Here is a 25,781-nt window from a genome sequence, read left to right on the forward strand (position 1 = left end):
GAACTGAAATACTGACACATTGCAGCCAGGGGCTCACTAGTGCTAGAGAACTGAGAGCATATCAGTTTCTTCTTCCCAGTTGAAATCTTTAAGACCTACAGATCAGCTAGCAAGGTGGTGTGTTGTTTTCACACCCCAGGAACAGTGATTGCCAAGCTTTTCTTTCACTTTCCCCCTGTACCGAAACAGCATTCTTGTGGCCTCTTTAAGACTCAAAGCCTGACATACTAGGAACTATGCAAAACAGACCACACCAATGAAATGGAAATTCCCATCAAGTTTCGATGGGTCTCAGAGTCCAATTTTCAAAGCCAAACTGATCCTTTCTTGCAGAGCAGCTAGGTGGCGAGCTGGAAAATAAAATCTACAATTTTATTAAGGATAAACACAGTATCTAGAAGAGCATCCTACTAGGCACAGTAAGCTGAAGGGGCAATTTTAAATGCATACATGCAAGTAGTTTACCTATCAATAAAGCCATATGAATTGCAGGGTTTTGTGTATGCTATGCATTTTTGTGTAATTGATAGGAATAATTGTTCTTTGCAAATGTTGCAGCGCCTCAGGTGAGTAATTGAATATGTAAGTAGGCAGATGTGAAAACAGTTACAGAACAACCTGCAAATATATTTGCTGAGAGCCAATGTCATCTTTGTCCAGACTTGGAAAGGCAGCTGTTGAAAAGGATAGTATAGGATATGTTCAAGTCTGCCAGACACTTCTGAATACAGACAGAAAAGTGATTTTCAGGAAAAAGAAAACAAAAAGGAATTATATGCCTTCAGTTTATGTAATATGTGAGTTTAAAAAAAACCCCTACATTATCAAGCGGGCAAATAGTCATACAATTGTGATTATAATAAGATTTTTTTACAGCTGTGGCACAAAGCTCTTGAAAGGCCAAGAGTTAAATAAAATCCTCTCTAAATTGTGTGCCAGTGGAGTGGGTTATGCGCCGCATAAAAGCTCTACTTGACGTTGACCATAGAAGCATAGACCCTCCTTGACCTGCAACTCCGTGATTTATAGCCTGAAACGTCTCTGATTTTGAGGAAACAGGAAAATCCTGCAACGGGTAGAGCAGCGGGAGCCCCCGGAGGATCGCGGGGCCGCCGCCTGCAGCACCATGGAGAGCGGTCTGCCCGCCGCCGGGGGAGCTTCTGTCCCTGTGTCCGGGTGTCCGTGTGTTCGGCTGCTGTCTGTCCTGGTGTCCGGCTGTGCACGCACACACACCCCCCTCTGAATATACGGCCGTTGCTCGTATGTGTATTGGCAGTTTAAGCAAGTGCAAGCCAATAATGAGTTGCGCACTGGTGTGATGTGCTTTGAGGTCACATCTGTTGTTTTAAATGTGTTTTAAATGTGCTCCTGGGAAGATGACACCCTGCAGCAAGCTGGAGAAAGTTGCTTCTGTGCATTGAATGTACCCATTAGCTGCAGTCAGTGGCTAGAAATGAGGAAGATTTCACTGTCTCTTTTACAATTTCAGAGAAGCTCTAAGGTACATTGAAGAGCACAGTAACCTGAAGCTCAGGACTATGAATATCTCCTTCCAGTAATATTCCCTAAGTAAATAGTTGTGTTATTGCAGAAGTGTTGGTGGAGCTTTTCTTCAGGGAGTCTTTGTCACTGGAAACCTGCCCGCTTTGCTTGCATTACACTCGGGGATTATGTGTGGACATAGGAAGGCAGATTCAGTCAAGCCATGCATTCTGTTTTATCTTAATTAGCTGGTGAAAGATCAAGAGGTATTTTAAATGGAAATTTTTCTCAGGGCAGCTAAACTCTTGGCAGCTTTATGTGCAAAGCTGTAGTGACTCCAGAGGGGTTTTGAGGACCACTGGTTTGGTGAAGAAATTTAAAGAGGGTCACCATTCTGTGGGAAATATTTTCCCCAAAACATTACTTTACAAGCAGATTCAAGAATTCATCTTCACCAGGAATGAAGTCAAAGGCTCTTGCTGCAGTTCAAGCCCAGGACCAAGCTCTGTGGTAGCGTAACTCTGCAGGCATTTCTCCTTTGTACTTGTCATTCTGCTACAGGGCTTGTACAAAGTCTCACTGGTACTGATACTACTCACCGAAACACGCGTAGAGTGAATGGTTATTGGAAGCCCATCCAAACCCCATAACTCCAGAAACAGAATCATTAACAAGAGTTTCTGATCACTTTTTTAGCAAGCTACTTCTGCAGGAAGTTCAGATCCATCCTAAGAGAAAATACAAACAGGGAAATTGATGCAGTTCCTTTGGGGTAGGGAGAATTGGAATCCATATCTCTTAGGTTGGCAGTGAGCATTTTCCAATGGGATGTTTGTTTTCTCTTGCTTTCTCCTGAAAGTGTTATATTTTGTGCCTATTGTCACTTACTGGAGCAGTGACACTTGCAGGAGAAGAACATTGCCTGTTCAAATAGCTTGACTTTACGGTGGTCACACATATACTCATAGGATGAGAATTCAAACAACAATAGCAAGAAGTAATCAGCAACAAGAAAAAGTTTGCTTAAAACCAAGCATTAACCAAAAAGTTTGCTTAAAACCAAGCTTAAAACCAAGCTTAAAACCAAGCATTAACTATGTTCAATAAGACCTCCTCCTTAATGCCCAGCGAGTTCCTGATTTGAATCAGACTGGAAGTAGTTCTATTTGTGCTGTGTGCTGTGCAGACATGGCTCACCATAGGCAGGAGCAATATCACGCTGTTTTATCCTTTTCCTTTCACCCACTGGTAGTGCCACAAGTGACGCACTCACCAAGGCTTTGCACGGCACAGTGCCAGGAGTCTTGAGCCATGAGAGACAGAGGTGCTCCTGCAATTAAGCATGTACATTTTCTTATTAGCTCTGCTTTCAGTACCTGAACTGGTATCTCCTGAGTCATTACAATGTACTGTATATTTTGCCAGCTCTCTAATGTCCTGCTTGGTAGTTTCTGCATTACACTCTACAGTCCTCTGTGGATGTGGCCTTAGAAATACATATTCTATTTGTTTACCTTACTCTTCTGAGTTCAACATACATAATCAATACATTTTTCATGTCCTTTCTTTCACAGCTGGAATTTCTTTGAATTTTTTTGTGTGTCTGACTCACAGCATGAGGAAAGTAAAGAATCCCCAGTGTGTAGACTTGCAAATTTAGCAGCCGTCCTCCAACAAAAACCAGAATCCAGATTTCAGTGGAAAGAACAAAGCAGTTTCTGCCCTAGACATGAGATAATCTGTTTCCTCTAAGAAGTGTCCTGCTATTCACTGAGAATCACAGCTGCATAAATTCTCTTTTTTTTTTTTTTTTTTTATGTTATCTCTTCTGCTGTTTGTCTTAGCATTAGCTATTGTAACTTAACATATCACTAATCTGTCTGGATTTATACTCAAGTCATTAGGATATTTAACTGAAAAACTGCAGCAAAATAAATCAGCATCTATTTTTTCTTGTTCGGCATTTATGGCTTTGTATTTATCAACACTGGTTTTCATTCATTGTGCTGTTGCTCAGTCACCAAACTTGTTAAATGTATTCAACTTTCTTTACTTTTCCTACTGCTTCCAGTCCAGCACAAATGCCTTGCTCAATTCACTGCATTCTTCTGAACTGCTACTAGAGTCCCTTTGTCAGAACTAATTTCCAAACCATTTTATTGCTAATAGTTGAGTGCTAAATTCTAACTCCTAATAATTTTATTATAACAATTCTCTCTTGTATGCTTATTCTTAAAAAAAAAAACCAACACAACCACAAAATGGAGTTGTTTAGGCTTCCCCTCTATCTTATTTCTAGAGTTTCAATGATGTTGTACTGACTTATATCAGATGTGCACCTACAGATTCTCAATCTTCAGTTTATGAATCAAGATAAGATTAGTAACAGTTAATGCCACATATTCCATAACTCATATTTTTTAATCTTAAATATTTTTTCCTGTGCAGTTTTTAACTGTAGTCAATTATATCTTTCTATAAAAGCTAAAAATCCTGCTATGTTTTTTTCCTTCCTTATTTTCATTCTCTTCACAAAAAGAACTTAAATATTCTCCTAAGCATCCTGGAGAATTTATTTGCATCCTCTGTTGAAAACTGTGCCTTGTGCACCAATACACTTAGTGAAATGCACCTCGAAAAGTTGAAATGCATTTGTAAATATGACAGGAAGAAGCCATTCTTTGCTTCCTTCTATTATTTTCTTTTTCTGTCAATAGGATAACTTTAATAAAGGTAATAGTAATAAAAACAACAACAAAATTTTCTGCTGCAGCTTAACTCAGCAGACATCGAATGTAGAATACATGGGTTCTCTGACAGTATTTACATATTGTACATCTTAAAATTGCCTGTTTTCACATTCTTGTGCAATAGCTCATTGGGGGAATTGCTTTTCATGGAAAGGAACAAAATCTCTTGAGGAACCATGACAACAGTTTTGTAGCTGAAGCTGGTATTAAATCAAGTATAAGCAGCCTTTCTAATAAGCCTTTAAATTGTAAAGAGAGCAGTCTCAGATTAAGTTCTACGTTGCTGCAATGATTAAGAGCAATGAATCACATGTGGACAAGCTCAGCCAGCAAACCAAATGAGCTCCAGAGCTCTTCAGCAGTGTGACTTGCAGGAACACTTTTAATAATGTTTGGTGGTCCAGTAAGGCTATAGATCACAAAATGTGGTAATCTTACACAGAAAGAGACCTGGATCCATTGGTATATGATTTCTGTATGAAATTTTAGAATGAGGAACTTAAGTTTCATATGTTCTTTCATCTTCAAAGTTATTAGTGTAGCCTGCTAGGTCAAAACATAGTCTTTTCATCAAACCATCTTTTCTACCACCAATAAGAAATTACTATAATTTCTGTTCTTTCTCATTGTACCATACACACATCGACACCTGAATAGCCTTTGCTAAGAGCAATTCTTTCTTGCACCACTTGTAGAGCCAACAGATGATGCAGTGAAACTTTGTATAAACCCTCTAGAAAGAAAAAAAGTATGTTTTTTTCCTCCAGAGTAGATAGATAGACCCTTTTTTACATTAATGACAAACATGCTGAAGTAAATTTAGTGGCATTTAATTATGAGCCACTTGGAATATTCATGTCAAAGTTTTTCAGAACTTTTAGAAAAAAGTCACTTAATAAAATACTGAGAACTTAAAATTTTGCTCTTGATTTGTTTCTTCAGAGAGCAACTGTACCTGACTACTTAAACTGCTGAGTCCAGTGCATTATCTTTTGAAATATTATAGGTACCATTAAAGCTGAATTTGCGCACGGCACCTAACCCAAGTAAAGAGGCTACTTTCATAAACCATGAGGGAGAGGTTTTTTCATTCCTATTTCCCTTTTAAGACAAACATAAGGTCTGTGTTGATAACTTTTGTAACACCTGTGGGATATTCTGTCGTGAGTCCCAATAGCGTAATAAGAACATCAGTTCATGAAAAGAGGAACTGTGAACACCCATGTGAGTGTTCAATGCTCAGCACAAAGTGTTGGTTTAAAGGTTAACAGATCTTTGGCTGCTCTTCTGCATAAGGATGTTATGCTGTTAACCTCAGGGATAAAGAACAAGTTCAGGAATCAGGATCATTGCTTTAATGAATAACTTAAGTGACAGATTTCAAAATAGTTCCTTCAAGTATGTGCATACTGCACCTGTGCTCCAAACACAGCGCTGCTCTGGCTGAACTGCTGAATGTTTAATGTGTGTGCAGCTGTTGTGCAGAGGAGATATTGGTGGGAATCAAAAATTTAGCATTGCAGGCTAGTGGTTAAAAACTGAAGCACTTAGCAGAAACATAGGGTACAGTCTGCCTTGTCTTCCTCTTCTAATCTGCAAAATCACTACAGTGATTATCTCATTCAAACGAGTGTTATGAGACATTACTAATTAAAGCGTTTCGAGTAACATGTGGAAAGATAAATGTGGAAAAGGTGCTATAGCACAGATTATTAAGAGAGTAGTAACCAGGCACGTATCTATTTAACTTAATGAATGGGTTATTTGTTCCTCCCACTCACGTCTCTGCTTCAATAAAGTTAAGATTTATGTGCCTAAATACTCATGAAATAGGGCTAGAATTAAGCACATGATTAATATTATGTCTCTGTACTGGTGTTTCATTGAATTAAGGCCCACCTACTGTACCAGTAACTAGAAACTTTGATAATGTAGTTTGGAATGTTCTTTAAAATCAAAGAAAAATACATCAGGAAATGTTCATACTTTTTTTTTTTTTTTATATCTCTGGGATATGGTAGTTTGTTGGTTTTTTTTGTTTGTTTGTTTGTTTTTCTTGGTTTCCCACCTGTCATGGGCTGATTGGAGGAAAAACCCCAGTGCCAGACCTGTTTCAGTTCGTGATCCCAAGAGTGAAATTAAGACACAAAAGAGGTCAAGTACTGCAATTAGACAGTTTGTTTATTACAAATTGCAAAAAAGACAGTTATTGTGAAAAAAGGGGAAATTATTGTAATAAAGGGGATAACAGGACAGGTTGGAAAAAAAGGTAGAAAATGAAGCAAGAATTTGGGGTAGAGAGAGAAAGTTACTCACCACCTAGTGATGATAGATAGTGGATCCAGTGGTGTCCTGGGAATCCACTGTTGTCGTCTTTGGTGGTGGGAGTTCTCCAGGGTTTGTAGTTGGCATCAGAACAGAGTAACCCCCAAGAGCCTGTTGGCGGTGGGTGTTCTCATGGACGCGTCCTTCTGGAGTCCCTTTGAAGGTATCCAGTGGACTGTGTCTCATGGAGTAGCCCTCATGGTGATGTCTCATGGAGGGTGTCCCTCAGGGTAGTCATCGGTGGAGAGTGTCCTCACGGAGGTGTCCTCTGGAGTCATACTCACGGTAATGGCTCCCTGGAGCTGTGTCTCTTGGTGATGTGTGTATTTGGTGATTACCTTTTCCCCTTTTGCTAAGAGCTGGGGGGAGTATCTCTGTCTTGTCATGTATTACACGTTCCTGGTAGACCAGTTTCCCTGGTGTTGCGACCAGCTCAACTGCACATGTCTGCACACACACACACATACACGCACACACACACAGACACACACGCACACACACAGTGTCTGCAGCAACTCTTGGGATAATGGACAGCTATTCCTCACACCAGTCCTCAAGGCAATGGAAGGAAGAGTCTTATCTCAACTTCTACCAGTCTTTGAGACAAGGGATAGTGGAGTCTGACTTCAGATCAGTCTCTCACACCACCCCAATTTTTCCCTATTTTAATGTATTTGTGAATATCAGCACGTTTTACAGACTTCATGTTATTCTCTAATAGTTTTTCCTGAAAGAGATTTCCACTTCTGGTCTAGATCGAGCATGGTTTTATGAAAAGAAAATAGCAGTACCTGAAAAAACATTCCATTTGTCAATTCCAGTATTTTGTACAAACTGTTGTCTGAAATGAGCCTAAGCAAAACATGGAAAACAAAGACAATAATCTTCACTTCCAGGCAATAACAGTATGCAGGGAAACATATACAGAACAGTAACCCTTTTTTCATCATCCCAAGCCATCCTCTGGGGCCTTTGAAGGACAAACAGCTAGGTCTAGTCCTGCAAATGGACTAGTTTGTACCGCACTAATTTGTAGACAATATAGCCTTGAACCAGGTACTTGGGTCTTCCTGGAGAGGTTTAAGACTTAAGATTCTTAAAAGATTACTCAGTCAGTAGGCAACTGTATGAACTGACTAATAAGAATTCAGACAAAGAATGACCCTTTGTGCTCAATATTTCTAACTATGTATATGCCACCAGATTAAGTTTCAGCCTCTGTGCATGTCTATGGGCAAGGAGACTTGGGGCTTTTAGCTGTTCAGTTCCTGTACACAGTGTTGGTAGCTATGTGTATTGGTTTTGGCTAGGGGTTGATTTTCTTCATAGTAGCTTGCTATGGTATGTTTTGGATTTATGATGACACCAGTGTTGATAACACACTGATATTTCAGCTATTGCTGTAGTGCTTACACAGCATCAAGACCTTTCCTACTTTTCATCAAGAAGTTGGGAAAGAACACACCTGTGAAAGATGAACCCAACTGATCAAAGGGACATTTCATACCATGGATATGCTCAGTGAGAGATACAGTGGCAGGAGAAGTTTGCCAGGGTTGCTATTGCTCGGAGGTGGGCTGGGAATCTCTTGTCTGTTGGAGAACAATTGGATTTTTTTTTTTTTTCATTACTTTTTTATCATTGATTTTGTTGTTTTTTTTGTTTGTCTGTTTGTTTTTTTACTAATTAATCCGTTTTTAGCTCAACCCATGTGTTTTTCATTTAGATCTTTCTGATTCTGCTTGCCATCCCACTGCTGAGGGGAGTGAAAGTATGGCTGTGTGATGCTTTGCTGCCTGCCAGGATTACACCACAACACAAGCCAGCCATAGTTCCCACACTATGATGAGGGACTTCTGAGTTCTAAATGTCTGCTGATGTGCTCTAAACCTCTGGGCTCAAGTTGTCCAGACTTTGTGTAAGACATCTGATTATTTATTTTTTTTTAGTAGAAGTGACCATGGGTAGGAACGTGGCCAGATTCACTAATTGCTGCTTGTTTATTGCTGGTTTTAGCAGAAATTTATTGCTAACATTTTAAAACCTGGAAAAACTAAGGTGATAAAGCTGTGCTGCTTATTCAGGATTTATGAAAGGAAAAATAAACTGGACTCTAGGTTATCTTTTTCTTGGACAAATTTATGAAATATTAAATAGCATTTGAGGACATTAACATTACGTGGCGGCTCATGGAATAATGGCTACATAGGGTGTCACAGTTAGATGGATTCACAAGGGACTAAGTAAGCAGTTAGTTAGACTACAGTGGAAATTAGAGTTGGCTGGAAAGGCCAATTTCTTTTGGTGACACCCATCAGTGTTTCACAATTTCTTTTTGCTCTGCACTGTAAAGATGAGAGCACTGAAAAAAAGTTTTTTTATTCTTAGGGAGAGCTGTGTCAAAACATCATTTTGTGAATCTAAGAAACCAGCCTTTCAGAAGGAGAAGGGAGGAAGGGTCTTTATCCTTAATTAATAGTAACCAGAAAGATTTATGTCCCCAAAACAATCTGCCTTGAAAACACCTTGAAAACAAATAAATATGTACTTCAATAAAATAGAAAAAAGTACATTCATCACACAATACTTCTACTGGATCTAGATGGTAGACTCTGGCCACTAAAAATAAGGAGAGTAAAATAATTCTCTATCCTCAAACAGGTAACAAAAAAATAATAGATTTATTAGTATGCTATACTTTGACAGGTAAGAAAGTACACCTAAGAGCTGGAACTCTGGTTCTGCAACAGGTAAAATGATAGGTTGGGAAACAGATCTGATGCGATTTGTGTAATGAGCGTATGATCTGCTTAGCCACAACACCTCTATGGAAGATAAATGTTTGTCTTCACTAAATCATACAAATAACTGCCTGTTGCATGGTCCCCTGTGTGGTGTAATCAGAGTCATTGCCACAAAATGAAAATATGTCATCTTTGTTCATGACTTCTAGGGTATAGGTAATTAATATCCAACACACATATATGCACAAAAAAAAAAAAAAAAAAAAAAAAGGAAAAAAAGTATGAAGAACAGTTGCTGTTTTGTTATAATTTGTTTCCAGGAGAAAGAAAATGCTCTTTAGCATTAGCATAAATGTGAAGCGTGTTCATCCTCTTTGTTTTTACAATGATCAGCTGACATCTTCCGAGCTACCTTTGTTAGGAAGTCACAGAGCAGGTTCAACTCCTCTTATACTGTATGATGAGTATGGATATGGGATATTTTATATCTGACCTATTTTTTGTGGCCTGAACAAGTATTACCTTTTTTTTTGTCTGTTACAAGATTTATTCCACCTTTTCTTTCAATGCAGAGAATTCGGAAGACCTCTTCGATAAGTATTATTTTTATCTGTGCATTCTTTATTTAAGCTGTCATCCAGGACCCAAGGCCCTCTCAGATTAACCAGGTTAGTTGAGTGAAGTCACTAATGGGATCATTATTCTAGAGCTCCTCATGGCTCTCTGGACCCACAAAGGACCAGGATCCTTTTGCTTTTGGGATAAGGATTCTCAACAATAAGCAGGTTCAAGCATAGTTTCAAAAAAGTGTGCTAATATGAACTAATTTATTCTGCCTGAATTCAGTAATGGACAGCTAATATTGGCATCTCCACTGTACAAGGCAGGGAAACGAGGTAATATTTGCTCATTATTTTAAGCCTTTAGGCCACACAACCTCTCAAAATAGCAAAGCACAGAATTGCATTTGCTCTGGGGACTATGGTTAACAAGTAAATTGTTGCCAGTGTTAACAGCTGTATTTTTCCCATGCCCTTCCTAGCAGGCCGTGCAAATTTTAGGCCGCATCTGTAAGGCAACTCAATATCAAGATATCCAACTATCGGTGTACTGAGCAAGGCTATGGTTCCTACAGACATTGCTCAAAGAAAATGGTAATTCTGGGATTAAGAGCACAGCACAGGGCACTGACTACTTGCAGTCATAAAGTATTCTGTACTTTCATGTAAGCATTTGTGGGGCAGAGGCAGAACTCACCACTGCTTTCCAACAGAGACAACCTATTTGTGAACATGTTCAAACCTACTCAGTGTGTTCTTCCTGTTGCATAACTACAGTTTACCTCACTGAGTTATATCCTCTTTAATAGGCAGTACCATTACAATGGCTCCCTCTCATCTACAGTGAAAGACAGCATAAACAATCACCTGTTGTTTTTATCAGAATCAGCCCAGCTCTGAGAGAGCAACAGCAGAGCTATTGTTATGTTCTCTGCCAGATCTATTTATACACTGGCATATGGAATATTTTCCCTGCATTGATATTTTTCTGCTAAACTATTATGGTTTGCTTTTTAGTTTATTAATAAAAATAGCAACAACAATAACAGCAACAATAATAATAATGCCATCCATGTCAACATCTGCAACTTCAGTAAAAATCCCACTTACGGATGAGGAAAAGAACATCCCCCACCCTGAAGCTCCTAGGAATTTATGTGTTTGTTCTTATGTCTTAGGGGACAGGGGAATCTATTAACTAAGTGGGTAAATAGGACTGATTCAAGAATGCAGCTGCTTTTTTAGAAAGAGCAAAACCCTACCTAAAGTCAATGGTCTACTTCATCACAGCACAATCTAACCTTATTAGAAAGTCACTGCTTTAAAAAGGACAGAATAAGCCATGCATATTTCTTTATGAGATAAAACACAACCCATTTAACATGATTGCTGAGATGTCAATTTTTAATGTGATAAATTAACGGATCTTATTCCCTCCAGCGACATCCTCTTCACCCCAGTTCCCTTGTGACTTGTCCTTCTTCCATGGACTGCCAAGTGCCTGATGTCTAGACTGTAAGATCCTAGAGCAGAAGTTTTCAAGCTTTTGTGGTTTATATATCCTAAAAAAAAAATTCCTAATGGAGCTGTAAATATACGACTAGTGAGAACAGATTTGTTTTTCTTAGCTATACTTCCTGCCTTCCCTAGAAATAGCCAAAGTATCTCCAGGGGGTTGTGGATGAGCAACTGGAAAGCAGAGGCATAAAATATGAGTTTTCTTTACCTTGAGGCTAAGCCAAGCAAAATTTTGGGTATTATCTGAACAGTAGACCTTTTGGGTTTGAGACAGTACGTATACAAGGATGTGGTAGCAAGACACACCTTGTGGAAGAGAGCTGATGCAGCCCAACATGTAACAGAGAAACTGTTTTTTTATACTAAAGAGAGTAACAGGGCTTTTTTTTTTTTTTTTAAGTTGGCAGGAGCCTACCTCTGTCTCAAGGCAGACAGTGTGCACTAACATAGAAAGCTGTTCTTTACTGAAAGAGTGAGAGGTGCCTTATGGGACTTGGGTGTTCAGCAAAAGTGCATTGTCCACTATGACTCTTCCTTCAGAAAAATGCATTGGAAATTGCACATAGGTGTGTATGGTGTTTTAACTGCTTGCAGGACCAGCACTTGTTGATTAATGTAGTATATAATATTTTTTTTCATCTACTTATTCCAGATTTATATTTCTCAATAGGATATCAGTGACAATATGAGCTGATAAATAATTCAGTGATAATGTCACCCTCAGAAGATGGCTTTTTGCCGTAGTGAAATAGATTTATGAAAAAGACAGTGTTTGTTATTCCTATTTCAGCATATGTCTGAATATAAAACAATCCACTTGCATTTGTTTTCCAGAAAGACTTCACACTTCAAAATTAAAAATGACAGTTCAATAGAAATAAAAACCGAGATTTACAGACTCAGTAAGTGTTCATATTTGAAAATAAAAATTAGATAAATAATTCCAGGTTTATTGAATAATGGCTTCGGAAGGGCAAATGTATGCATTGAGGGCTCATTAGCTATAATCATTGTGAGATATTTCTCTGTACGTACACATGCATGTATAACTTTCCTTGTTTGCATGAGGAAGGATAGGTTCTTTTTTCTTTTGATAATAAATGTATTTTATGGCCTAAGGTCTGCTATATTTTTCTGAGTTCTGAATTGCCCCAGAAGTTTCAGTAGATGTTTCTGGGGTTGGACTTTGCCTGAAGTTCCCTTACGAATTCCATAAAAAATGAAAAATGTCCATGGGAAAGCAGTGCAGGCAATGTGAACTTTCTCTTGAAGGTGAAAGGAAAAAGTAGTGAAGATGCAGTGACTGGACTGCTGTTGCAGCTGTAGTGGGACACTTGCACTCTGACTCTCATGAATCAGTGAACCAGTTGCTCTCCCTGTCTGTAAATGCTACTAGGTGTGCTAGATTTTACACTTCAGATATTGTAATAGCTTGGTAAGTGAAGGAGAAAAATGAAAATCTATTCTTAACAACAGTGCTTCTTTGTCTGCAGCAGGTTCCTCCCTACTGACCTTATTAGTCAGCTCAGGAAGCCCCAGGGAAGCTCATGCTTATCTAGTAGAACAATCCCACTCATCAGAACAGCTATGGATTTGGATTGCATTAGATTACCTATTGCTCATCTTTCACAGACTGCACATAGTAACAATAAAAAAAGGAACAAAACACCAACCAACAGACAAACAAAAAGATCTATAGATCTAGAGTGTCTAGACTAAAATAGTGTTTAATTGTATGTAGTAAGCACTAGTCCTTTTCTTGCTTCTGGCTAAATCCAAAGGGTATAGCCTTTCACAGTCAGTGAAAAATCTGAACATTGGGTTACTAAAGAGGAAAGTTTCCACATCTGAAGTATCATCTTTGCTTTCATTTCTCTCCCCATGGTAAAGATGAAAGTACACCACTAAACAGAGCTTTGCAACCTACTGTCTTTTCCCTGTAGGCAATTTAAAATCCTGAAGTATAAAAAGTTATGTGTTAGGTCCAGAAATCAGCAGTCATTAAAAAAATACTTCAACCAGCCTCAAATTCTGCTGGAGAAGTGCAACTCCCAGCATCATATCCTTGGCAGATGAGCTGCCACTGGCAAGGGTGAGTGGGTACAAACCTTCCCAGGGAAGATGCTACTGCCCAGATCCCCAGAGCAAGTCCAGGTTGTAGAACAGGTATGATAGCTTCAGTTGGGAAACTGATTCTCCAGCTAAGATATAACTGAAATCTGTACTGCAAAGCCTTTCTTTGGCAGTACTTGATAAAATAGTATCAACAGCCATCATTTGTGTGATTGATCCTCACCATACCAGCAAACTTTGCCTTTGCATATGCAGACCAGTAACATTCAGGAGATTTCTAGGAACTCAGAAATTGCAGTCATGACCAGGTCTAGAAAAACTTTTGTTGCTTCCCTAGGAGAAATGTGCTTTGATTTCAGGGAGCTGGAGGGGTCTTAAGTAATCTCCACTCTACTTAATTAGATGTTCTAACAGAAACTTCCATGTCACTCCCTGAGGAAACAGTGGGAGGGAATTTGAAAAGGTTCTGTTGGTTAAAAGGAGTAAAGATTTTGTAAGACACCTCTTGTGCCTGCCTAATTACTCATGATATGAAGACACACAGCTGTGTCCAAGATGCACCAGAACAAACTGTTCTACAAATTTACAGCAGTTTCTTGTGAATACCAGAAAATATATCAGACTGGCTCAAAATATAAAGCGTCACTTGCACCTAGGCAACTCTGTTGAGTAAAACAAAGATTATAATAGACAATAAAACCATTCATTAAAAAAAGTTTTAATTCCTGCTAAGATGTTGGATACTTATCTCCCAAGGGATTAATTTGTTTGGGCAGACAGTGAATGTTCCCAAGCTTTCATTGATAATTCTCTGCTGAATGAGTGTTAAGCTTCTAAAGCTTGTACCAAAGTGGAGATCAGTTTAAGAAGCTTGTAGCTGTGTGTCTGAGAAAACATACTGGGTCATTTTCTTCTTGCTTTGAAAACAGAATAGGAAATTAAAAGAAGATCAAGCAATTTTATCATCAAGGAATGAGCATAAATCTACGAAGCTTGATTTTTCTTCCAAATACACTGGTTTTGCACCAGGCAGCTCTATAGATTTTGAGGTAATTATTCTCAGTGACTGCTGATATAAATGAAAGAAGAATTATAGCCTTTGGTCTAAGAAGAGAAGATTGTAATAAGCACTGGGTACTTGCTATAGAAAATATTTTATGTAAGTTCAAACAAATTCCTAAGATATATTTGGTTCTGTTTTAGATTATTCTTAGTGTATTCACTGTTACTTCAATTTGCAAGAACATTTTAGCTAAACTCAAACATCTTGTGAAGGCTTATGAAAATAATAACTAACATGCAGGCTTGTACAATGAGACTACATCTACCCTTTAAAAACTACTTTCACTTTGCATCTTCATAAAAGTTCAATTCCTTTATACACACAAACATCACTGTACATTTGAAGTGACCACAAACCATAAATAAAGATGTTCAAAGATGTAATTAAAAAAAGAGAATATTCATCATGGTTTGACTTCGCGAACAAAGATTTGGGAAGGGCATTTACCCACGCTTACTACAAGCGCGCTGATGACTAAGAAGGCCAATGTGGGATAGGCAAATTCGGCTACAAAAAGCACAGCAGAAGGTCTCCTTGGGTGGAACAGGTGGGACACGATTCTTCCTGTGTTGTCTTTTCTCCTCGAGACTAGTTCTTCGTGAACTCTCAAAGGAGTCAGCGGCATTATGTATGGTGTGCCTCCAAGTCTCCCGATTGGAGGCCAAGGTGGACCACTGATGGTAGTCAATATGGCCAAGGCTAAGGTATTGTTTCAGGGAGTCCTTATACCTCTTCTTTGGGGCACCTCTCTTGCGGCTACCGGGGGCAAGTTCTGTTAAGTAAGGATTATTCTATGTGTTGGTACCAGGGAACAGAAGACAAGCTTTCTTGTACTTGTTACCATGTCATTGCTTTCTATATGGAGAGAGAAACAGGATCCACAGTGCAGAAAGTCATTTGCAAGACAGATTATTCCTGCCCAGATGATTCAAAACATACCCCAAAATGTAACTGAAGGGAGGGAGTATGCTATTCAGAGAAAGAGAGAGGGGAAGAAAAAAAGGGTTGGTTTGCTAAAAAATAAGTCAAAATAATATGATTCCTTTCATTTTTTCTGTTTGGCTTTTTTGGCTGTTTTTGCTGGTAAGCAGAAGGTTTACTATGCAGCACTAATATGACAAACTTTTAACAACCTTTCTTTGTGGTCAGAGGGTCAAGTCCTGGCTCTGTTAATATGAATTGCAAAAGTTTCATTGATTTATAAAGGGTCAGGTTCTCATCCATAATCATGGAAAACACAATTGTTTGGGGTTTTTTAGTTTTCCAGCAAAGGATTACTTTGCTTTCAGTTCTGTTTCCAAACACAGGAAATAGTTGTTTTCTAAAACCATGATGAGCTCACTCCCATTCTTATTAATTTGTTTTGCATAGGTATCCTTTGGAACATAACAAAACCAACCTCTTTATTTATATAATCCCACAGAGTGTTGTTCATTCTGGGAGGACTTAAAATTTATACAACCTTTTCAGCAAGTATCACCATGTTTAGTCTTTGTTCGGAATACTTTTGGTAGTTTTTTTATGGAATTTGATTCACATTTTCAGAGCAATAAAGCCACCAAGAAAACTAGTTGAATACATTATTATGGAAAAAAAAATAACAACATGCCAATTATTATTTTTTTTATTTAAGTGCTACTGGAGATTTCTAAAGAAACCTTCTATATAAAATACTATTGTAGACCCAGGTATACCTTGAAAAAAGCTGGTCAAAGTATTCATTCTACAGACGTTACCCCTGGGTCTGGCTGGGAAGCAAACTGCAAGTGCATGTTAGTTACAGCCTTCATCAAGTAGTTTCTAGCAGTAAATTTCAGCATATGGCAGCTCCACACGCAGCTGGCTTTACTTACATATTGCTTGTTTCTCACAGGGGGTAAATAGTTAAGTCACATGACAAGGTTTGTTCTTCCTGGTCCTAGTTTTCATGTTCAAATGAGTATTTAAGGGTGCACAGTTATGCTTTAAGCATCCATGTGAAATGCATGAAAGACAAGAGAAGCAAACATGACTGATTTGAAGCCTTTACTAAATAATATGGATGCTGTTTATATGGCCTGTAACCGCTTCCAATACAGAGCCATGTAGACTAACAAAACAGAGGTAAGAGCCTTAGAAAGACCCTCTCTTCTTGTACCTGCTGAAACACAACTTGTACCAAAGCACATCTTTATCACAAGTGTCAAAGCTTTCTCTGGAAACACATGACCATTGCCACTGATGGTGGGGAACAGAAACACATGGCTATTTTAATGAAGTACAGCTTAAAAGGCAATCCTTTGAGAAAGGCCAGAGCAATGCTGTGAAAAAGCATAACATTGAATAATGCCCACACTGCTGAAGTGATGGGAAATTCCCTTTGGGTGATGGGTTGGAGAAGTCACATGTGAGAATGCTATTACCATCTTCTCATAATTTTGAATCTCAGTTAAGGTATAAGAGGGAATAATGTTTCATGTAAGCATCTGAGCCAAACCCCCAGATCTACACATCTGCCAGCCTAAGGTAAATTTGGTTGTAGAGTCAAATTTTGCTGCCTGGGCTCAGTGCCAGTGATCTAGTGTAGTGACTCATTAGTAGTATGTCCAGTGTAAATGGAGTCTCTTTAGAGGTGTGAGCATTTTGACTGAAAGCCCTGTAGTACCCTTGGAAAGACTGTCTCCCAAGAGTTTTAAATTATGCTGTTAAAACTGGATTCCTAGGGATATTATTAAAACTCCATTATATATCTTGGGCCCCTGCAGAAATGTAGCCATCTGTCTACTTGATAAAGCGTAGAGATTTCTGATAAAAATATCTAATCTTATAGTGACCTGGCCAATTTTTATCTATTTTAAGTTCCAGCAGCTAGTTACAATCCAATATGGTATAAACGGCTATATTCTTAAAGGTATCTTATACATGTCAGTGATGCTCTAATGCGTTTTGCTCATACTTTGCGTTCCTTTATTTAAAAAGAGACATTAAAACCTACCTCTGCTATTAGAGGTTGAAGCAAGTATCCGTACCATCAGGAAGGCAGGAAGCACTTGAAGAAAGAGCAGCAACTTTGCTATTGCTACTTAGTATTCAAAAGACACATCCATATCACCATTATTTTCTAACAAGTAAATAACTTGTCAGAAAAAGTGTTAACAATAAATTTCATGCCTCAGAGCCTCAGCTTCCAGATGTAGATACAATGGCACTGGAAGTTGAGTTTTTAGAAGCAAATAATTAAATATGAAAATTATTATTTTTCAAATTGAAAAATAAAAGTTCCAACATCAGCAAAACATAGGAAAAGCATTAGTTGCCTCTGCTTTGAAGTCTACTCATCTTTGCTGGAAAGGTTGCAAATAGCGCAGAATACTTTGAAGGATCCATTTATTGTTGGAATGATGCTAGGTCATTAGATGAAGTTTATAAATCAAGTGCAACATATGTAAATGTGCAACAGAATGTTAATGTATGTACGAATTATAGAAATGCAGGGATGAAGGTGAGAGAAGGAATGAAGAAGCACACAAGTCTACCAGTTCTGAGTTGTTTGAATACTTAGTTTGATTGAAAGGATTACGCTTATGTAAGCCAAAGGAATATGCCTTGGTCCGTGTTTCCATGGAAAGAAAAGTATGAAGGAAATGGAAACAATTTTTAATCAAATGCTGTACTTGCATTATGTAATGGCGATAGCTTTTTGCCCAGATTTCCGTCCTTAAAAAACAGTCACTCTGCACATCAGCTCCTCAGCAAATACAAATTATAGTTATAATAGCTTGTTACTAGACACAAAATTTTGCCATTTTCTCAGTAAATTTGGTATTTCTTGGAACACATGAGAAATGTAGAAGAGTAGGTTTTGATGGTTTCTTGGTTCTGATAAATGTCTCAATTTGGAAGGAAAAAAACCCACATGAGTTTCAAAGGTGTAGGAGTATCTCATATAAAACTGAGTCCTAGATAGAGATTAAAATTCCTTTCAATTTCAAAAATGTTAAGTTTATTACTATTTTGAAAAAAGGCATTTTTTCTAAATATATATGGGAAGACTATATCTCTTTATAGTTAATTATTTTCTCCTTTTTATTGAAATTTTTTTTTTTTTAATTGATCTTGCTCATTTTCAGATCACCACTGCTAATGTAAAAGGCAATTTGAAATAAAATCTTTATAGAAATGGAATATTTGTTTCCTCTGTGATGAAAACCAAATCTCCATTGCACCTATGAATATATTCTACCTGAAATTTATTTACTAAAAGAAAGTATTTGCTAAAAAGAGATGTGTGAAATATTATCTGTGACTAGTGGAGTCCCTCAGGGGTCGGTGCTGGGACCAGTGCTGTTTAATATTTTCATCAACGACCTGGATGAGGGAACCAAGTGTACTCTAAGCAAGTTCGCTGATTACACTAAACTGGGAGGAATGGCTGACACACCAAAAGGCTGTGTTGCCATTCAGCGAGACCTGGATAGGCTGGACAGGGGAGAAATTTGATGAAATTCAACAAGGGCAAGTGTAGAGTCTTGCATCTGGGGAAGAACAACCCCATATACCAGTACAGGTTGGGGACTGACCTGCTGGAAAGTAGCGAAGGGGAAAAGGACCTGGGGGTCCTGGTGGATAGGAGGATGAACATGAGCCAGCAGTGTGCCCTTGTGGCCAGGAAGGCAAATGGCATCCTAGGGTGCATTGGAAAGGGTGTGGTTAGTAGGTCAAGAGAGGTTCTCCTCCCCCTCTATTCTGCCTTGGTTAGACTGCATGTGGAATATTGCATCCAGTTCTGGGCCCCTCAGTTCAAGAAGGATAGGGAATTCCTTGAAAGAGTCCAGCGCAGAGCCACAAAGATGATTAAGGGAGTGGAACACCTCCCGTATGAGGAGAGGCTGAAGGAGCTGGGTCTCTTCAGCTTGGAGGAGACTGAGGGGTGACCTCATCAGTGTTTACAAATATGTAACGGGTGGGTGTCAGGATGATGGAGCTAGGCTTTTTTTCAGTAATATCCAGTGATAGGACAAGGGGCAATGGGTGTAAACTGGAGCATAGAAGGTTCCACGTTAACATCAGGAAGAACTTCTTTACTGTGAGAGTGACAGAGCACTGGAACAGGTTGCCCAGGGGGGTTGTGGAGTCTCCTACGTTGGAGATATTCAAGGCCCGCCTGGACAAGTTCCTGTGTGATGTACTCTAGGTTACCCTGCTCTTGCAGGGGGGTTGGACCAGATGATCTCTTGAGGTCCCTTCCAACCCTTGGGATTCTGTGATTCTGTGATTATAATCTTTTTAATCAAAGAATCATATTAAAATTTAGGCCTTGATACTTCTATAAAAATATGTATCTTGTTTTCTAAAACATTTTAAAGGTTACTGATAAAGACTAACATAGTAACAACTATTTTAAATAAAATACCTTAGAACCACATTGCTGAAATGTGAGGTATGCATTAGCAATGATAATAAGCAAGCCATTAACTTATATGACTTCACAATGATTTATTACCCTTTGATAAATTTGTTAATAGTTTATTAACAACACTATAGCAGAATGCGACCCTAATGGAAAAATGCAACCAGTAAACTATTCAGACTACAGATTAAATGCGAGCACAAAATAAGACAAATCCTCAAATGGTATGAATTACAGTCTGTTTAAGTCAGGAGAGGTGGACCAGTTAATGCCAGCTGATTATGTAGGTTAAGTCCATTGTCCTCTCATTAATGGTGAAGCAGCTAGTGATCTTAATGCACTGAACTGTACTAAGCCTTTGCTTAGTTAAAATCACATTATTCTTCTGGTATCAGAAATGGAATTTGGAGGTGTGAAGAGGTGAAGTGATTTGCAAAGGTCATAGAACAGATAAGTGGCAGAGCCAGGAATAGATCTGGTATGTCATGACTCCTGTGCAGTAACCACAGAACCATCTGGCTTGTCACAATAAATTCACATTTAATTATGTGATGTTCTAAGGGCAAACAAAAATGTCAGCATAGGTTAAATGTCATCTAATAATTTGTCCTCACAGCAGTTCATCTAACAAGACATTGTGTAGCCCTATTTCTTATCTGTTGCATCACAACTTCTGTTACATGATGGTTAAAAAAATCCTTCATCTTTGTCCTCGAATGCAAATTCAGAAGATGTAGTGCTGATTAGGCTGTGCTTTGTCTGGAGGTATAAACAAGGACCTTTTTTTGATTTATTCCAAGCAACACTGAATGCAAATACTAGATCATTTGCCCTTACTGCTCTTTCATTCATTAAATGTATTAACAAGCTGGGAAAGAAAATCTGCCTGATTTTATTGAAGGCAATTCTAAACTGAAATTCAGTTGAGCTGCTGCTGTAACAGCAGTCCAGCACTGACTGGAGTGAGGAGTCCTGCTTCTATTGCAAATGGGATAGCTCAGCAAGATCTGGATCCAGTATTGGCCAAGACACTGGGATGTCTCTCACTTATCTTGGCTGAGTTTGTATTTGACTTACAAATCCTAAGCTTGTCAATGCCAGACTTCTTTTTTCCTCTGCTACTTCCATTCCCTTCTGTTTCCTTACCTGCTGCCTCTTGTCATGCTGCTCTCTAGCAGCCACCTGGTAGAGCTAGTGGTGCTGTTATATCCACTCCTTGGCTATGGACACAGTTTTAGTAGCAGGTTAACTCTCATCCTTCTTTACATTAAGACAATAAATCTCTGAGCATGTTTTGGTCAGATATTCTCTTTGATTGCAATTGGCCTTTTTACCCTTTACTCCTGCACTCTCCTCTCTATAGAGGTTACCTTGATGAGAGGTCTTTATTTATTTATTTATTTATTTATTTTAGTTTCCCTGACCATCTCAGAACATCTCATTTACCTGCAGAATATAAAAGTGTCCATAAAATATTCTGCAATATTAACAGTGCAGAAAAGACAGTACATAAAAATAAGGGAGGAAAGCTTCAGACATCGTAACTCATTTACAGCAACCCAAAATTACAATTACTTGCCCCAGGTGAGGACCTGACTTACAATCTACAATAATAACTGGCCTCTAGATTGAAGTGACCTTACTCCCATTTCATAGTGAAGCTCTGAGGAAAGTTCTACATCATTTCTCAAGGAAGGAAAAGAACTTCAGGCTTTTATGCTAAGACTAGTCATTGTTACCTATGCCAATCACATCCTGCTCCAGCAATAATTACCACCGACTATGAGAATGTACCTGTAATCATAAAGTAAATTAAACATATAAATAAGTTTCATGCAAGTAATTGCAAGCAAAATGTAAAAAAAAAAAAAAGACAGAGCCACAAGAGAGAAACAGAAAGGCACAACGAAAATGGAGACTTAAAATGAGAATTTGATTAAAGACTTTTAAGATCTTCTACCCTAATTGATGACTTATATTCATATTTATGCAATTTGTGAAGAAAGAATTGAAAGGGAAATTAAAAGAATAAATTTAAGGTGTACTTTAAATTATTCTGTCTGACTGCTTTTGCTGTTGCTTCATAATTATCCAGTCCACCCAGCTGATCAGAAGGACATGATTCATTCCCACCTGGCACCTTTTCCCTTTCTGTAAGACCCTATGCCAGCTAATAAATGCCTGGTACTGCCATGGGCAACAGTGTGACTGAGGTTTTCGGCCAGTACTCTGGACATGTAATCTTCCAGGTGACTATCGTGCTCTGAAGACCAGCATCTCCAACATAGAATCATAGAATAGTTAGGGTTGGAAAGGACCTTAAGATCATCGACATGCTTCCAAGTATGACCTCCAAGAAGGAAGAAGAGATCTGTAATCCTCATCCTTCCTTAGTGCTTATTTGTGCAGCCTAACCTGCTAGCTCATTCACATTAGCTCTGTGGTCTGGCATATCTGCAAGGTAACAAATCTTACTCTTAAATCTTCTCGCTGCTTCCTTCTTTCTCTGTGCCCAGGAGTGTGACTATGCACTTTGATTCTCTAAGGCCATAAAACCCTGAGAATTAATTAAATTATTTTTTCCATTTTCTTTTGACGAACTTTGTTTGAAAGTTTCATCCTTTCTTTAAGGTGGCCTGCACAGGATTGCTTTCTGACTCCACCAATCACATGTGTTTAACTATGTGAAGTCATCATTGTTCAGAGAATTGGAGGTGAATACTTGGGACTTGGATTAAACATATATGTGGGGCACATGGTGGCCTCTGACAGTCCAAAGGGTAGAGGAGCAATAGGGGAGTAAGAATTAACTAAGTTTTCTTTACTAGAATCATAAAATCATAGTCAGAATCATAGAATAGTTTGGGTTAGAAGGGACCCTTAAAGTTCATCTAGACCAACATCATGCAGTAAACAGGGACATCTTCAACTAGATCAGGTTGTTCAACCAACCTGACCTTGAATGTTTCCATCTACCACATCTCTGGGCACTCTGTTCTACTGTTTCATGACCCCCGTCATAAAAAATTTCTTCCTTTAAATCCAATCTGTATCTACTGTCTCTGAATTTAAAACCAATACCCCTCGTCTTATCACAAAAACCCTATCAAAAATTCTGTCCTGATCTTTCTTATAAGCCCCCTTTAAGTATTAAAAGGCCATGATAAGGTCTCATCAGAGCCTTCTCTTCTTCAGGCTAAACAACCCGAGCTCCTTCAGCCTTTCCCCATAGAGGAGATGTTCCATTCCTCTGGTCATTATTGTGGCCCTTCTCTGGACCCGCTCCAACAGGTCCACATCTTTTCTGTGCTGAAGGCTGCAGAGCTGGACACAGTACTGCAAGTGGGTCTCACCACTGAAGAGCAGAGAGGTGGAATCACCTCCCTCAACCTGTTGGCCTTTTGATGCAGCTCAAGATATATTTGGCTTTCTGAGCCATTAGCACACATTGTTGGCTCATGTCCAGATTTTCAGCCACCAGTACCCCAAGTTCTTTTCCAGAAATCTTTCTTCGATCTTTTTGTCCTCCAGTCTGTATTAATACCAGGTGTTGCCCCTACCCAGGTGCAGAACCTTGCACTTGGCCTTGTTGAACCTCATGAAGTTCACAGAGGCCCACTTAAGGATCTTAAGAACCTGAATATGAACAAGTCCATGGCACCCTATGAAATCCATCCACAGGTCCTGAAGGAGCTTGCAAATGAAGTTGTTAAGCCACTGAACATCATATTTGAAAAAGTTCCTGATGACTAGGAAAAGGGAAATATAATGCCCATTTTCAAGGACGGGAAAATGGAAGACCTGGGAAACTACAGACCAGTCTCACTTCTGTGCCTGGCAGCATCATGGAGCAGATTCTCTTGGAAACCATGCTAAAGCACATGAAAAATGAGATGGTTGGTGACAGCCAATATGGCTTCACAGATGGCAAATCATGTCTGACCAGTTTGGTGGCCTTCTAGGATGAGGCTACTGAACTGATGAGTAGGGGCAAAGCAGTTGATGCTGTCTACCTGGACTTGTGCAAAATGTTCAACACTGTCCTGCATGGCATCCTTGTCTCTAAACTGGAGAGGCATGGATTTGTTGGATAGGTAAATTTGATACCTGGTAGGTAAAGAATTGGCTGGATGGCTGTGCACAGAGGGTTGTAGTCAACAGCTCAATATCCAACTGAAGATGGGTAACAAGTGGTGCCCTTCAGGGGTCGTTGTTGGGAAGAGAAGGGAAGGGAAAAGAAAAGGCTATAGAAGAGGCTCAGTTTAACAGTCTGTCAATAATGCAGTGCGACTGTATTTTTCATAGCTCCTTTTGTGTGAACTGTATTCTAAAATCCTTTACAAGTTTGAATAATACAAGACCATGGATATTATGTTGTATAAATTACAGACAAACAGTGGCAGAAAGATGCTGCCTGTAGAATATATTAAAGAAAGATAAAGGCCAATAAGGGAGAAAAGAGAGTGAAAGAAATTAAGAAGTAGAGTCAAGGGAATGAAGAGATGTTTACAGATGAGATCTGAAAAGAGATGGAGAGTTGATGAGGCAGAGAGATACTGCAAGGCTGTTCCAGATGGCAAGAGATTATGCAGAGGGACAGAGAGGAAGCTGGTGTTAAATGGAGGAGGGAGGAAGCAGGGGAGACAAATGTAAGGTCTAGAAGTGCTCTAACAACGTGCGTATTTTGCAGCTAGTGCCTGAGATGAATGGGAGGCTCAGGAATTTCTCTGGAAAGATGGGGTATGAACTGATTTTTTTTGTGTGACAAGTACAAGACAGTGGACAGCATTTTGCTTGCTGCCAAGAAGCAGAAAAACCTGGGGGAGGCTCTGCAGTTAAATCAAAGAAACCTGTAAATCTACAGAAAAAAAAGAAAAAAAAAAAAAGCTCACTAGGGTCTATCTTCAGAAATAACATAGAATGGTTTGGGTTGGAGAGAACCTTAAAATGATCTAGTGCCAACCCCCTGCCATGGGCAGGGACACCTCCCATTATACCAGAATGCTCAAAGCCCTGTCGAACCTGGCCTTGAACTTTTCCAGGATTGGAGCATTCACCACTTCTTTGGGCAACCTGTCCAGTAAAGAACTTCTTCTTTATAGCTAACCTGAACTTCCTCTGTTTAAGTTTAAATCTGTTACCTCTTGTCCTATCACTACAGTCCCTGATGAAGAATCCCTTTCCAGCATCCATCCCCTTCAGATACTGGAAGGCTGCTATGAGGTCTCCACGCAGCCTTCTCTTCTCCAGGCTGAGCAGCCCTAACTTTCTCAGACTGTCTTCATATGGGAGGTGCTTCAGGCCCCTGATCATCCTCGTGGTCCCCCTCTGGACTTGCTTCAACAGCTCCCTGTCATCCTTATATTTGGGACAAATCAGTTGTGGCTTTTCTTTTCATCTGCTGTGGCTCTCCAAATTCCCTTGCTATGCTTACTGTGCCTCTGACCTATCCTTCCTAGTAGTTTCCCTATGACAGTGTCCTGTCTAGCAGAGAGTAAACAGATATTCTGGATGTTCTGTGTTTTAGAATTTGCTCCCTTTTTAGCATCTGCAGTTTTAAGTGCACATGTTGAACATACTTGTGCACATGGGACTTGCACCCACAAATATTGATGGTACCCTCAGGCTGATTTGTTCAATACTTACTTCTGCTCACAAAAACCGGGGGATGCTAGAAGCTGTGCAGATTCATTTTCCAGCATATGAACCTCACTAATCATGACCCCTAAACTTTTTTTTTTTTTTTTCCTTCTAGCATTAACTGTTGCACATTTTATCTGACCCTAGTTCTGTCCTGATTGGGTTATATCTGAACAGTGAAGAATATTTTAGTCTGTGATCAGAGGGTTACCATATGGTGTACCATTGATCCTGAGG

This window comes from Neopsephotus bourkii, unplaced genomic scaffold (assembly GCF_033783945.1).
Source record: "Neopsephotus bourkii isolate Nb327-2 ecotype Australia unplaced genomic scaffold, CSIRO-AGI_Nbou_v1 NB_1589, whole genome shotgun sequence".
NCBI classification, from domain to species: domain Eukaryota; kingdom Metazoa; phylum Chordata; class Aves; order Psittaciformes; family Psittacidae; genus Neopsephotus; species Neopsephotus bourkii.